Consider the following 15,472-nt stretch of genomic DNA (forward strand, 5'->3'; position numbering starts at 1 on the left):
AGATTTAGACATTTTTTTATCATTCGAGAGGTTGAGAAATTTAAAATTTATAAAATAATTTAGCAAATTTAGACACAAAATATTTGAATAAGCTGTAAGCGATAGCTTAGATTATATCTTATTGCGACTTCATTGCTCTTTATTTCGTATTTATCTTTAAAAGTGATTTGTCAAAAAAAAAAAAAGATACTTACTTGATGCCGGTTGAAATTGTCGATAGCAGAGAGAAAAATATCAAGTTTCTTCTTGGGATATTATTATACGCTGCCAGCTATGTACACTTCTCGGCTCCGCAGTTTCTTGAGTCCGAATAATTACAAAAATACAAAACTGCTTTTCCAGGTATACGAGCAGGTTCTCGTTGCGTAATAAAACTGTGCGAAGAATTCTTCTTTATGATGTGTTGTAAAAAATACACGCAATACAAGAGTGCAAAGAATATTTCGAGTAAAAAAGCGCTCAGTCCGTAGCTTGCGGAAAAATATTTTATGTATCTTTTATTTCAAAATTTGTATTATGCCTTTGGTGTCTTTCAACGACCCGAGTAATATACGAAATCTGAAAAATGAAATAGTGACATACATATAAAATAAACCAGTTTTGTTTGTATTTAATTTTATTATAATGCAGACAATGCTATACGGAAGAAATAACATATTTCGATATTTCGATACCGGGAGTATTTCGTAACAAATAAAGGCAAGGAAAAGACAATTAAATATTCCTCCCGGGTAAAGCGTTCGTTTCTGGGTAAGTTAAGGGTAACGCCATCGTTATCTTCACTTCAGCCTTTTTTTTTATTGCGAAACGCAAGTAATCTCCGTCAATTGCTGCCGCCCCGGCGGGGAGCAACATTTACAAGGGGAACATTAGCTTTTAATACAATTATGATACATCGATACAACAGAGGACTAATATTTACACATAGTCTCGATTTCATTCGATGAAATTACTCTACATTCTCGCGTCGCAAGACATGACTTAACGGAATTAATTCACCGGTCCGCGCGACCACGCTGCGCGCCGGACCGCTTGCAGAACAGCAGCAGGCGAGAATTGATACCGCAGTAATTTGTACTAATTAACCCATCCGCGAATTTATGCCTCTCGTACTGAGTTATTATTATTACAATGCGCACATATTATTCGACGTCACGCTACGCGGAGTACGCCTATTAATCATCGACGCGCGCCATGGCAGCGCGGCGGCAAATGTAATGCCAGATGTGATAATATTTAATGCTTTTGGCGCCGACTTCGCCGGACTTGTCGACGACTTGCCGTTGCCCTTCGCGGCGAGGGAGGCGGTGGGGGGCGGGGCGGGGCGGGGCGGAGGGGCCGCCCGTTTAAACAAACGGATCGGCCGTTTGCCGGGGCGTTAATGATATTAATGCTTTCACGCAACTTTGTACAAATGGATATACATTATACACAGAACGGCTGATAGAATTTTAGATTAAGCGTCGCAATCTACCAGTCGGTCCGTCCGCCCCGCCGCTTAAACGGAAACAATCACAAGACGCGGACGGTGACGACGGCAAAGCGAATCACGCAAGTGTGCCAGGATGAGAAAAAGAAGTACTCTTACCTTTTGTGATTAAAATATATATAAATAACTTTATTGTTTATGTATTTATATATATATATATATATATTTATATAATAAAATGCCCTATCTATTTTACAAATATACAAAACTCTCTCGCTATGTACATCAATCTCCGCTTTCGACTAAACAAGAGAATTACCGAAGAATTTTAATAAATCGATTAAATCGTCGATTAAACTATCATCGAGTAGAAAGAGGAAAAAACGTTACTTCGTTGCAATACGAGTTACAGGTAGTATGCTCCAATTCTTTTTTTTTTTTCTCTCGCGCTAATTACATTTGCTCACTACGAAGCTATCACGATTTTCAAAAATATGAATAACCGCTTATTTATTCGGACACCGTGTTACGGGTTACATTGCAATAGTAAGAAATGCTTCTGATAATAAGTAGAGAGAAAAGTCGGCAGTCAGGAGTCCTGTAACAGAAAAAGAAAGGATGCGGGTTACGCGAAACAGTTCCCATTAATTGTTTCCATTAGACAAGATGCACTTTAACAAATGAATAATCGAAACCGCTTTGTGCCGTGTGCAATATGTGATGCAATTATTGATCACGCAGAAAGAATTATTCATTAACAATAATATATTACGTTAATAAATCCATGACAATAATAGAGCGGTTTATTATTGTAATGAGTTTCAATAAGCGAACGATCAATCATTATCTATAATCGCTGGAAATGTGTACTATATTATTTCATTTGCGCAGATGGAGTACGATTACAGTGCCAAAGCTGATTATTACTGTGATCATGTATATTTCGAGAAATATCCGCAATTTTCTGATATTTACATCGTAAATTAAATAACGACTTACCTTCCTCACTGCTGTTTCCGATTATTCCTTGCGTAATGCGATTCAATAATGCTTTTGGAAACAGTTCACATCTGAAACAAAAAATATTAGATTAAATTAATCAGCGTCCAATAACAACTGTCACATAAAAATAAATGACGACGATTAGAAGTTAAATATAAAAAACATATCGATATCTCTTTTTTTGCGGCAGCGTGATAAAAGAGAATATACGGTATATGAAGATAAAATCCAGCGTATGATAAAAATAAGTGAAAAATTAGTCAATTAGCGTACTGCATTTCGCGTAAAATGTTCTATTCTTGGGCGACTCTTTTGAATAGAGGGTCAAACTTTTTTCCGCTGCCGGGTAGTTTTAACAAGTTATATTTTTTAATTTTTCCCCACGACGCTACGGCGAGGGCGACTCAACGCTGAAAGTTTCCCTGTGGTTTTAGAAATGCATTTAAACTTCCGCTTGGTTGTGCTCCGTGTCAAAATGCATTTCCTTTTTGCACCGCCGACACGTCGCGTCGCATCAGGGAGATTCTTTCGCGTGACGTGGAGTGCGGCGAGTACGCACGAAAAACCGATGCCACACATTTGTGCAGTGTCACGGCCGCACTAGCGCTAGACATCGCGGCGGAAATGTCCGCCGTTTTGAAATTCTGCTGGCTCGAACTGTGTTACGCTTCGGTGAACGTGTCGAGCGGCAGAGCGGCATGACGTGTAGTTGTGCTTAGGTGGACAAAATTTCGATTTTCGAAAAATCGCGAAAAGATGCCTCTCCAAAGATACTTCTACACTCTTGGACAGAAATCATCATCGCGATATCGTCGGAAATTTCTAAATTATCAATTCTTATCTAAACATAATTTTAATAGTAATATGAGAAAGAAAGAAAAATATAGAATGTTAAATATTAATTGTAGTTTTGATAAAGAGCATGGTTTTATTATGATAGTTTATCATTTCCTAGTGAACTAGATAAGATTTTTGCACAAAATTATTGTACCATATTTTTTACAGTGTATTTCAGCGTATATTAAGTTTTATTTCCAAAAAATGCAACATTAAAATTATATAAATGTAATAGAAAGATACAAAAAGTCTCATAAAAATCCTTTCCTCTTTGCTTAAAAAAAATTATTACATCTTTTAATAATATATATATAAAACTGATAAAATATATTACAAAATTGTAAAATAATTAAAAAAGATGATATACAGAAAACAAAATAATATCGCTTCCAGATAAATCTTACGTAAGACGCTAAAGATTAAATCGATACAGCCTCGTATATATAGCACGTCTAGATAATACCGTGCGACACGAGAGAGGAAGGGCTGTTACAGAGGCGCGATATTCGTTTCTGCCTGGCGGCGTGGCCCCGGGGGGGATCGAATGAAATAAGAGAAATTTGCTTACATCCGCGCGCGAGTTTAATTAAACGTTCAAGAAGCAACAAATAATCGGTCGCGCCGCGCTCTGTCTTTCGTCTAGCGGCGGGACCGCGGCAGTTTACGCGCGTGCCAGCGACCGCGCGATCGCTTCTATCGCGCGCGATCGCGCCAACAGGCGCCGGATCGATGAAATTCCGTTCAGGAGAATTCTGAAAGCTTTGCGGCGCGACGCCGCGCCGGGCCGCGCCGCGCAAATGTAATTACGACGCCGTGCCCGCAGGGGCAGCGAAGAGAGCGGCACTGCCACAGGAAGCGGTGCGTAAACAGCGAAGTTATTGATTGCGAAAAATCACTCTTGACCGAGTGCAGCTCGGCAACAGTAGTAAACGGCGGCAGGACACGGCCGGGAACACCAAGGTCCGGATTGGATCCCCACGCCCTCCGTCGGTGGTAGTTTCGAGTGACTGAAGCGACCCGATGTCGATCGTTCGTCGATCGTTAATCCTCCCTCCCGCGCTGTCGTCGATCCGCCCGCGGTACGCGAGCCGTGAGGATTTCATAGCGTTTACAATTTCCGTAATGACGCGTCAACTCGTCAGTGCGTGCCCCGGCACAATGCGGCCGCGATTGGCGCTCCGGATTACGCCGATTGAAAGTAATAACGCGATCCCGCGATCACAATCGGAGACCGACGCGACGATTATTTAACGCGTCGGGACGCAGACACTCCGGACGCCGTTAGGGGCGTGATTGAAACGCTCTTTCATTTGTCGTTTTCTGAAAACGACATAAACGGTTTTTTCTTTGCCATGAAACAATGAGGAATGTTTTGATAAGAGAGATGGGAATTTCCAAAGCGATCAATAAAAATACACTCAACGCGTACTAAAGGAGTCTTGTCTCTTCACTAAAATCTTTTATATATTGTGTGTGTGTGTGTGTGTGTGTGTGTGTGTGTGTGTGTGTGTGTGTGTGTGTGTGTGTGTGTGTGTGTGTATGTATATTATTCTTAAAGCAACGATATCTCAAGATACAAAGGATGTTAAACCGAGAAATACATTCAAAACAGTAAACAAATTTATAAATTTTATAAAATTCAAATAACAATGAAAAACAAACATGACGCTTCTTGCACTTTCTTGAAACATTATTCATTGCAGTTATTTGGAATTTTCGCAAACCGGCACCAGTAGTTGTCAAGTGCCATTTTATTCTAGTTTTACTCTGGCAACGTGCATGTTTGTTTCGATTTGTTTTCTTTTTTTTTCTTCTAGCAAATCACTTACGCATCGTTGCAATCTCGTTTTCTTCTTGCCAAGCCAGCGTCAAGTAGCAATAAACGAACCGTATATTCGGGATACCGCTACAGCATTATATTCGTGGATAGTTGACCAAAATGGAAATAGCGGAGCCGCGAGGCGGCAAAGTAACACAATCCTCGCGAAATTCGATTTGGCCGGGTAATGAAAGCGTCGCGATGTGCCGTGCTCGGCGCATAAGCTTCGGCGTATCTGTCGATTTTCCGTTCCCGCAAATGTATCGAAAATTAACGGCGACTTCGAAGAGCGGTTCTCTTTAAAACTTAAATTTACCAGCAGCTAATGATAAGGATTTCCATACATTTCTTCTGTTATTGTAAAATAACAACATCCATTTCCGCAAAGATGTATCGAGAGCGAAGATTTTTCTATCGAATTTTCCTTTCGTTGAGGGATTTCCTGGATTGAGGGAAAGATTGAAGGATAATTCAACTTTCTATAAAATCTCCAAGCACGCTCTACGAGTTGCTCGCGTTCCGCAAGTGATCCGAGTTCTGTCGATGGCACACATCTGTCTCACGGAGTCAATCACGCGATCATCAGTGAACTTTCTCAATTTTCGCATTTCAGCCTTTCAAATCTCACGTGAATTTCAGCCAATCAAACATCATTGCTCGGCACTAAAAAAAAAGTTACGTCACCGTTTTGGCGAGAAAATTTTTATTTTACCTTCCTTTTCCCTCAAGACAGGATTACGTGATCGTCACCAATGATTCGACTGAAAAGGTACTGAACGATGGGCTTGCGAACAATTCAACTGCAAACTACGAATTAATTAAAACATTTTTCGCTGAGGCAAAATTAAAAGTCACAGTTTCGCTCATTTTTTTCTTCCGTTTGCAACCATAATAAACAACTCTCGATAAGGGCTATTTATATATCGTAAACACGTGTCATATCATACTTTCTTGCATAATTATAATGATGATAATAATAGGATGCGCTTAGATATTTTTTCCTTGACTATAATAAGAATATTGATCTCAAGTGATTGAAAATAAAAGATTTTCCACAAAATTTTCTAGACGCAATTCTAAATAACAATCTTTTTTTCCATTTAAGCTCAAATAAATTTTCTTTCGATACAATTTTAATTCGGAATTTTAATTACGAAAAACCGTTTAATGTTGGATATTAAAAAACTGGTGATATTTTGCAATCTTTCCTAAAGAAAAATTGCTCGAGAATTCGCGAAAGAACTCGGTATTAAAGTTAAAATTGCAATTTCCAGGATATAAATCCCGCTCTGCGGACGCCGCTCGTGAAGTCTTTATCGCAGATCGAGCTTAATGTGACTCCGCGAAGAACCGAATGTCTCGCCATCTTTCTGATCCTCGACGCAAATTCGCCCAGCGATTGTTATCATTTAACACTTTGGAGATCCGTGGTTCCGCTCTCGAAAAGTACCTTACTCCTCGAGGCGGCGCGACGGCGCTATCAAAGCTATTCGAACGAGGCGGCACAAGATTTTCGGAGGCGAAACCGCCGAGCGAAACCACCATCCGGCAGATTAAATATTCTATATATTTCACGAACACAACAAGTTTCCCTTCTCAAATAACGCGCCTCGGTATACACGACGGCGGGTTGGAAGATTCTCCCCTTTCCGCCCAGACAAATCACTGGGCGCGTTTAAGTCCCGCCGAGAAGCCGCGGAGGCACTTCCTGGGAATTTGCGGGCGGAAAGAAGTAATATCATTCAAAAGCGGCGGAAGTTATTCCTTGATGCGAAAGTTTCTCCATTTTACATCGGCCGGAATAGTTTCGAGGGAAAATGTTAGTTGCGGACAAAACTCCATCCCGACGATAACTTTTCCAATTATTATCAGATGGCAAATGGACACCCCTTTGTGTTTTCTCCGGTCGGCGCGGCGCGCGCTGCGAGAGAGAACTCTGGATAACTTAAATTGTAGCGTACGCGGACAGAAGATCTCGTCCGGCAATAAACTCCGGCGCGCGCGGTCGCGATGAGATGTCTATTTCCGAGAAACGCGATTGTCATCCGCCGAACAGATTGTATTTAATGTTATTTGGAATCCATTCCCGATCCGCACCTGAGCGAGTACACCTCTCTAATTTCTCGATCTTTCTTATTTTATAACGTTTATAACGTAATTTGTTTACAATTTGTAGAAATAATTAATTAATCTGTTATATATTATCAGAGTATTAAATAATTTTATTAATGTTATTATCACATTATATTATCATATATTATCAGATTGGAAATTAAAAATGGTTCATTGTATCGAGTTTTCTTTAACAAGGATAATAAATATTATTATCTTTATCCGAATTTTCCATCTTTGGTTGCACTGTCTCAGCACTTGCTCTATGTTCTTTTTTTGAGAAAAAAAAGCGTCGATGATTTAACGCACGTTCCGCTCTTGCAATCTCTAAATCTGCTCACTTTACGCCATCGTCGGTTGTTTCGGGAGTCAATGGGGCTATAATGCGAAAGGCTGCAGAACAGGCCTTCCCTCGGTAAGGAATCTCCGAGCGTGAACCAATGGAGGCGTGAATAATCCGCAAAACAAAGCGTTCAAAGAGCGGAAAATGAAATTATATCCTTGCGCGCGACCGGTGATACGACGACGTGTTCGCTTCGTCGAAGGCGAGCACGGTGAGAGAAGAGGTCGGCGGATTTCCTGTAAGCGTTACGAGTCAATTTGCAGCTCGAGGTTTTACTCGCTTCCGAGAGACGCCTCTTCCTCCTCCTTCTCGGTATGGCCTCCATCTGCTTCGCGCGCGAGTTCGACACGAATGATTGTTTTTAAGCAGAAAAATCGGAAAATGAAAAGAGAGAACGAAAGAGAGAGAGAGAGAGAGAGAGAGAGAGAGAACGCGAGCGTCGACCGTATGGGCGATTCGAGGCGACGTGAAACTTTCTGGCGACAATGGCGATTCGAGTTTCCGTCGAGAAGTAATGAAATGGACCATGGGCGCGAGCACGGGGACGTGGTCTTGAGACGGAATTCCTTCGGGTGAATGGAAAGCCTCCCGTGTGTTTACAAACAAGTGAAACTGGTTCCGAAGGGAGCGCTTATGCGAGTGGACACGCCCTATCCTACGGGCTGAGCGACCGTGCGAAAGAGCCCTACGTCCGATGGGAGGAACAAAGCGGCGCTATCCTTTGTTTCAATCATTCAGCCCAGGGGAGGATATAACGCGAGTGTGTTAATTAAGACCGACCGACCGGCCGACCTGGTGGAATAGGCGTATACGCGCCGTCCGAAGAAGTATCGGACGAAAATCTGGACTTTTCGCCGACGTTCGCGCGGCGCGCTCGTTCGCTCGCTTGCCATAAATCCCCCCCCCCCCCCCCGTATTCTTATCCGCCGTGTCCATCGGTGCTAAAAGAACTCTCGAATCAGATTTCTCAGGGCGATCTTTCGGCGAGTTACATTCGCGACCTCAGAAATCTCTCGAGTAATCATTCTGATTTTATTAGACTGACCGACATAGCGATCTCGTAAATTGTAAATTTTATCATGCCCAATTGCAAAATAAGCTTTTCCCTTATTATATTTTTATTATAGTGATGCGAATTTTCTAGATTTCCGCCGAGATAATTCAAGACATTGGATTTAGACGTGAAGCGCATTTTAAATTGAATTCTAAATTTTAATTAAATCCATTTCAATTTATTTGCCGAATATAAAATTTCTATCAGATTAATTTTCAATTAATTTTTCGACCAAGCAGTTTTATCATTAAAATTAAGCATCTTGAAACGTATATACTTTACACCTAGGTATATTTCCGTCGGATTTTCTTTTCTTCAATTTTGAAGTGACAACAAATAGAAGATGATTGCGCCAAACTGAAAGTGATAATCCGTATCTTGTATCCGTCCCATCTCTCTCCCATTGACACTTCATATAATAGTATAGAATTAATGTATAATTTTGAATTCAGAATCCCTGTAATAATAACGCTGTGACCCCGTTTCTAGTAATGCGATCAGCCACACACGATGACGGCGCCCGTGAAATCGTAGCGTAAATTAAAATGCGCGACATCTCGTTCGAATATCTAGAGGCAACACACATTGTGCCGCTGCTGTGATTATACCCGAATTGCGATTCGACGATTGAACTCGTCGGCGCCAGCAACCACCAGATCGGTGCCGTTATTATCCGAGCGGATTATTCTACAAAATTCACGCGCGGCGCGTTATTATCATGCCCACGCGGCTGTTATTATACCGACGCGACGCGACGTAATACTGTTCGTGTATTTCGCCCGTGTATGCCGCTTCCATAACCGTGCAGGATCGCGGCCCGGTCGAATTAATAATAACGGACTCTCAATAGTCGCTCTCCTCGTATTATTCCGGTTCTTTCGCGAGCGCCGGGCGCTCGGGGGTCGGCCGAGTGCGTATTTTCGGGACGAAACTTCGGGTCGAATATTCAGAGCGGCTCTGAAATTCCGCCCCCGGTAGGATTTCAGGGAGCGATCCGGGAGAAACTTTCTTCAGTCGAGAGGGCCGCGGCCCGCCCTCACTCCCTCGTATACTTCCTCCTCCTCTCTTTCTTTCTCTCTCTCTCTCTCTCTCTCTCTCTCTCTCTTCCTTCTCTCTCATCCGTGCTTGCTTCATTAAAATTGAAGGTTCCTCCCTGTTCCCACCCCAAGTCTATGGGAAACTCGCTCGCTCGGAGTCGGCTTTCTCGGCTTTCTCTTGCGCTATGATGCGATGGCAACAAGCGCGACACGATATGCCGCACGGTTACTTCATCTCTCTGTATTTAAAACCAAGCCGACTTCCCTCTTACGGGCTTCGGCTTTGGCCTCGGCAGCGCGAAATTGTGCGGGAATGTGAAGAGGAGGAAACTTGCATCTCAACTTTCAGCGTCGCGTGAAAGTTTCTTTGTCGCGCGACGAAAAGCCTTTGGAAAGTCGCACGTTTCCTGACGTCATCTATTTATTCTCAATCATAATCACTATATATGCGTTTTAAAAATGATTGATCGTGACAAAAACTTTGTTTATCACTATATCACTTTACATTTTCAAGGATATCTTATCATATATTTATAATATATTCGAAATTATAGTCATTTTTTTCTATATCAACCAGAAATTATTTTTCTTTAATGAAAATTTCATCGTGAATATAATTATTTTTTTCCTCCCTCTTTCTATTTACTTTTCAACTTTCAATAATACCTTTTTAATTTACGAATTAAAAATTCTGTCGACGTAAAGATATTAAAATTTAAAGATAACTTTTTTGCTATTTAATCGCCAAGTTCAACTTATTTTAAATTTTCAAATATTTATGATAAGAAATCATGCTTCGACATTGAAACGTCACTCACGTGTTCCTAATTTATTTTATATTGTTTTAAAGGAAAATATGATGACAGATCTGGGATGTATCATATATATAAATTTTTCATGTTTTTTCGAAAACTACCAAATTACATTCGAATTACATTGGAGTACAAATTATTTTTTTAACTCTTTTAATATTGCCGAAAACTTGTACCAAATGGATTGCCTTAGATCTTGATGCGTGGCTTTAGATCACGAATACACTATGAAGTTGTATGAAGGGTAATTGTAGACTAGTCAACCAAACGGGGCGGAATAAAGAAATGTTAAAGAGCACTTATTCGGAAACGGTGCTCCAGGTAAGCCTCTCGCGTCATTAAATCGGATCGAAATGGGCTCGCTTTCATCGCAAGGGGAAACGTTGTTTATTTAGCGAATCGATCCAATCCGACATCCGGCGTCAGTCCATCCAGTGGATATCTCGATCGACAGAGAACAGTGTGATCCCCTATCTAACGCGATACGTAAACACAATTTTCCACGGGAAACAAACGTGGAGCGTCAGGAGACGGATTTCATCGTGCGCGAGGGTACGATCAACTTTCAATAAATGACGCTGCGCGAAAAACACACGCTCGATGCACGAAGACTCGCGTCGTGTAATAAACGCGACTCGCCGCGCGAAGCCTCTCCTCTTCCGCGTACGCGCGCGCGCGCGCGCGCGCGCGCGCGAGAGAGAGAGAGAGAGAGAGAGAGAGACGAAAGAGCCGCTTTAAATTAGTCGTAACCTGCGCGCGAACCGGTTCGATCTCCTTCCCCTTTCTCTCTACTTCCCCTTTTCCACCATCATTACTATCGCCGTTCGAGCGTCAGATTGCTTAATCGCAAAATTGGCCTGGCTAACGCGCGGTCGGCAAGCGGACAAAGCGAGCTGGATCGAGGGAGGGTGGGAAAAACGGAAGAAAATAGCGGAATGGAAATCGCCGGAGATTCGCGCCGCAACGGCAGGTTTCGTTTCGCCGACGACAAAAAGATCGTCGACTGGACGTTGCCAATCGAAAAGAACGAAATTGACGATTTCGCCGTCCACGATTAACGGAAGCAATGGAAAAGGCAAGCCAAGGAAGAGGAACGGGAACAGATGGAAACGAAATCGTAGGTAGTCAATTTGCAAATAATATCGTATCTATTAATTAATGTAATAACATTGACTCTCATTTGATTAGTCATAATTGACTAATAAATTATTACGTGTAGATTTTATTTATTTTCAAGATGTTTGCTTCGTATTTGACATGATTATGCTTAAAAACTAAATTTTTCTTATCTATATTTGTTATACAATCAAATTTGTTTTTTAATCAAGTAGCAAATTGATTTACTTGGAATAAAAATGAACTGATAAACGAGATGTAAATATTTATCGTACTAAAATAATCGACGGCGACCAGTTAATCCAAAAATAATTGTACCGGATTAATTCTTAATTGATAAAATATATTCCACATAATCGAAATCGTGATTGTTTTGCGGCAATCTTAAATAAGGAAACGAAGAGATAGAAGAGATAGAAGAGTTCAAAACGAACGAACGTAGGGTTGCCATCCGTCCTCTTTTCCCCGGACAATGTCCTCTCTTTTTAGGGCGTCCGGACGTCCGAGGGGGATTTTTTGAAAGCGTTCGGGGTTTCAAGAAATCTTCTAAATATTTTGTTTTGATTCCCCTCGCATTATTCTGCATTACCAAATAGCATAGGTATCACATAAAAGAGTTAAAATTTTTTAATTTTAATACCTAATAAAACTTAAACTAAACCTATAATAAAACATTTTATTTTAAATCAAAATAGTTTGTATTTATTTATCCAGTTCAAATTTCTCTTTGCTTTGAATGCTAATGAACAATTAGATATGAAATAATGATTCATTCACTGTTTTAATCAAATTTATTAATTTAAGCGCATTTAAACGCATCTAATCAATTTTATTAATTTAAGCGCATTTAAGCGCATCTAATCAATTTTATTAATTTAAGCGCATATTTTTATATATGTCCGGGGTTGCAACCGAAATGTCCGAGCTTGTTGAAATGTTTTGGCTTGTAAGTTCTAGTTTTAAAAATTTTAATATGGCAATCCTAAACGAACGGAAAGAGACGTACTCATATAACGCATCATTGGACTTTAGAATTGGTTCGCATAATAGGATTCTCTCAAAGGTAACAACGTTACGTGATGATGCCAATTTTGATTCTGGTCGTTTCGAGCCGCTATTTCCGATGCGATTCCCGCTATATCGCTGGACAAAACGTAAAAGACTGTGTAGCGCGAATGAGATCGGATGTGTTCGGATTTGTCGTTCGATCGTCGGTGCATTCGGATTCGATGATTTTCCATCGGAATAGAGATCATTATTTCAGATATGGGCGGTACGCGCGCTTGAACGGCTTTATCCGCGCCGGAGAATATCCCGAGATGTCGAGATAGCGTCTTGGAAGAGAGAGGGAGAAGGAGAGAGAGAGAGAGAGAGAGAGAGAGAGAGAGAGAGAAAATGTTGAGGAATAATTTATAGTAGCGCGATGTTCCAATTTAGATAAATGCACTCTAATGATAAATTATCTCTCATTTGCAATAGTGAACGACTAGAAAATGATGCGGATGTAAAGTTTCAAAAGGGATTAATGATCGAATTTTTACTCAGAACGAAACGAGTCCGATCGCGGACTGGTCGTTTCGTCGAAGACGTCGCATTTATTTCTCGCGAGAAGACACATGGGATTCCGTGTTCCATTCGAGTTACACGTATGTCGATAAAGACAATTCTAAATTAACAGAGATCCATATGTACATACGTGTTTAAAAAAAGAAGAGCGATAAAACAAATGTTTTAAATACGTATAAACATTCCGATTAACACGACTCGAAAAAAAATGCAGTTTTCCATTTTGCGCAGTGTTGTATTAAATCGGCATGCTGTTTTCTGAATTGGGAGAGATTTGGGGAACGTAATTCGAAACGAAAATAAATACAGAAATCGACGACGAGGGAAGAGACGAGGGAATATCGTTGCCTGAAATACGTTCTAATTTCGGTTACAGTCCAGATCGAGCGCGGGTTTCGAGACTTTCGGTAAAACGTGTACCCGATACGCATTCTGTACGCTTCCATTTGTCATTTAAGCGGATACGGATACAAGTTGAGCCGTCCGATCGAGCACAATAGTGCATCTTTCTCGTGTAAACGAGCAGGTTCGCGTTCACATGCGCGCATGTATTTTTCGCTCGCCCACGGATACATTCCCTACCGCAAGTTTTCAGCGATGAATGCATTACGTGATGCGCAATACGAACGCAATACGAGCGTCCGCGTATCGAAAATGCAATAAATAAACGAATGTACCAATTGCGCAATGGCAAAAATCAAGTCTGATAATTAAACCCAATTAGAGCCGACCCACGGTTTTTAAATAATGTTTCGTGCCCGTATAAATCTTGTAGAATTCAGAGAGATAATTAAAGAGATATATGTACGTTTTACTTTCGTTACGACTCCTCTCGTCAAATCTTTTTGATCCAAGCTTTCTAAAAAGGTAATTAACTGACGTTTCCTTTAGCGATCGAGACCGAAGCTTATAGAGTTTGATTGCCGAGCTCAATCTGCCGGCACGATCACCCTCCACTCGATGATATTAACTTGTACGTACGACTACTTGTACACACATCGCCTGCCTTCATACAGCAAAACAAACGTAATCCTATCCATATTCAAAGTATCGCTTACAGTGGGACCCCCTGACCGCAGTGTTATTAATACTTGTACCGTTGAATAGATAAAGTCCATTAAGAGCGATACGATAGCAGTTTGTGAACCGAACGCGACGTCCATTAACAAAAGTGCCTTTACAAAGGTACATGTTTTAAAGACACTGGCTACCCCAGAGCGCTTCGCCGGCAAAAGACGGCTGTCGAAGTCACAAAGCTTTCGGTCGAGGAGAAAACGAGAGGGGGAACGAAATATTTTAGAGAAAGAATGTGAAAAGCGTACGAGCGTTAAAACTCTCGTACAAATGATTTTTAAATGCGTTACGGGTCCCGGATGAATAGACGGAACGAAAGCGGGGAGGGGGAGAAACGCGTTTATGTAGATTTCGGCTCCTCGGTGACGGTGAGATGCTCTTTGATGTCGATGACGCATAGAACCGACGACCCTGCGCCAATTGTCCTCGCCGGCGCGTTTCGATTCGATGTTTCGATCCAGGTGCGTTTCGGACGTTTATACTCGCGCGAGTACAGGCACAGAGGCGCTTTTCATGCTCAGCATGAACAATTAGGATTGTCGTCTAATCAGACATCGTTTGGATTAAAGTTGTAGTACCGAGAAAGAAAACAATACGGATATTCATTATCGTTAATTGCTCTCGCTAAAAGGGCAATCAATAATGCATTTACATTAAACAGATAAATAAAATACAAACATGACAGATTATCATTTAACAATAAAGCATAAAAATTTAATGTCATAAGCTGTCAGATGTATAAAATGATTAAGTGTTATATATAAACCGCTATAGCGATAATTAATACATTTGCAAATTATTCGTATGTATGTATATATATATATATATATATATATATATATATATATATGTCATTGAAAAATTTGCTCAAGTTTTTTGCTAACCTAGAAAAACTGAAGAATAGCTTTTTTGCGTTTGCATGATATAAGCACACGTGCAGATATCGGAAAGAATAGAAATATTACAGACTCGAATAGCAAACTCTCCGTGTTGAAAGGAAGCAATTAGCAGAGTTCAATACTTTTCCCGGTATATCTTTAGTTTCGATTAGCGATTTCTCTTCCAGCCGAGCAACTCGACACGCCCGTTCTCGCCGTTTCTTTTTTTTCTCTCGCATTCCGAAGGCGAATTTCCGCTAATGAAGGTAGCAACGAGATGCGTACGCGGATCGGCCGCGCAGTTAGAACCGCGTGTTTCGATTTCCGTTCCTTCCTCGCGATAGGCTCGATCATTAAAGTCTCTCGCACATTCCACGAAGAGCTTTGCGCTAA

The 15,472-nt window shown here is 41.0% G+C and overlaps 1 protein-coding gene across 1 annotated transcript in view; it reads right to left on the reverse strand.

Annotated features, from left to right (window-relative positions):
• Positions 1 to 598: 598 nt before the first annotated feature.
• Toll-6 (Toll-like receptor 6) overlaps positions 599 to 15,472 on the reverse strand; it is a 52,259-nt gene continuing 37,385 nt past the window's right edge. Inside the window, exons 2-3 of the mRNA XM_011644082.3 lie at positions 2,429 to 2,499; positions 599 to 2,027 (exon numbers count right to left, since the gene is read on the reverse strand). The gene's annotated coding sequence lies outside the window, so the exon portion shown is untranslated. The remainder of the gene's footprint in view (positions 2,028 to 2,428; positions 2,500 to 15,472) is intronic.

The sequence above is a fragment of the Pogonomyrmex barbatus genome, unplaced genomic scaffold, assembly GCF_055798465.1.
Source record: "Pogonomyrmex barbatus isolate J1 unplaced genomic scaffold, ASM5579846v1 scaffold22, whole genome shotgun sequence".
NCBI lineage: Eukaryota > Metazoa > Arthropoda > Insecta > Hymenoptera > Formicidae > Pogonomyrmex > Pogonomyrmex barbatus.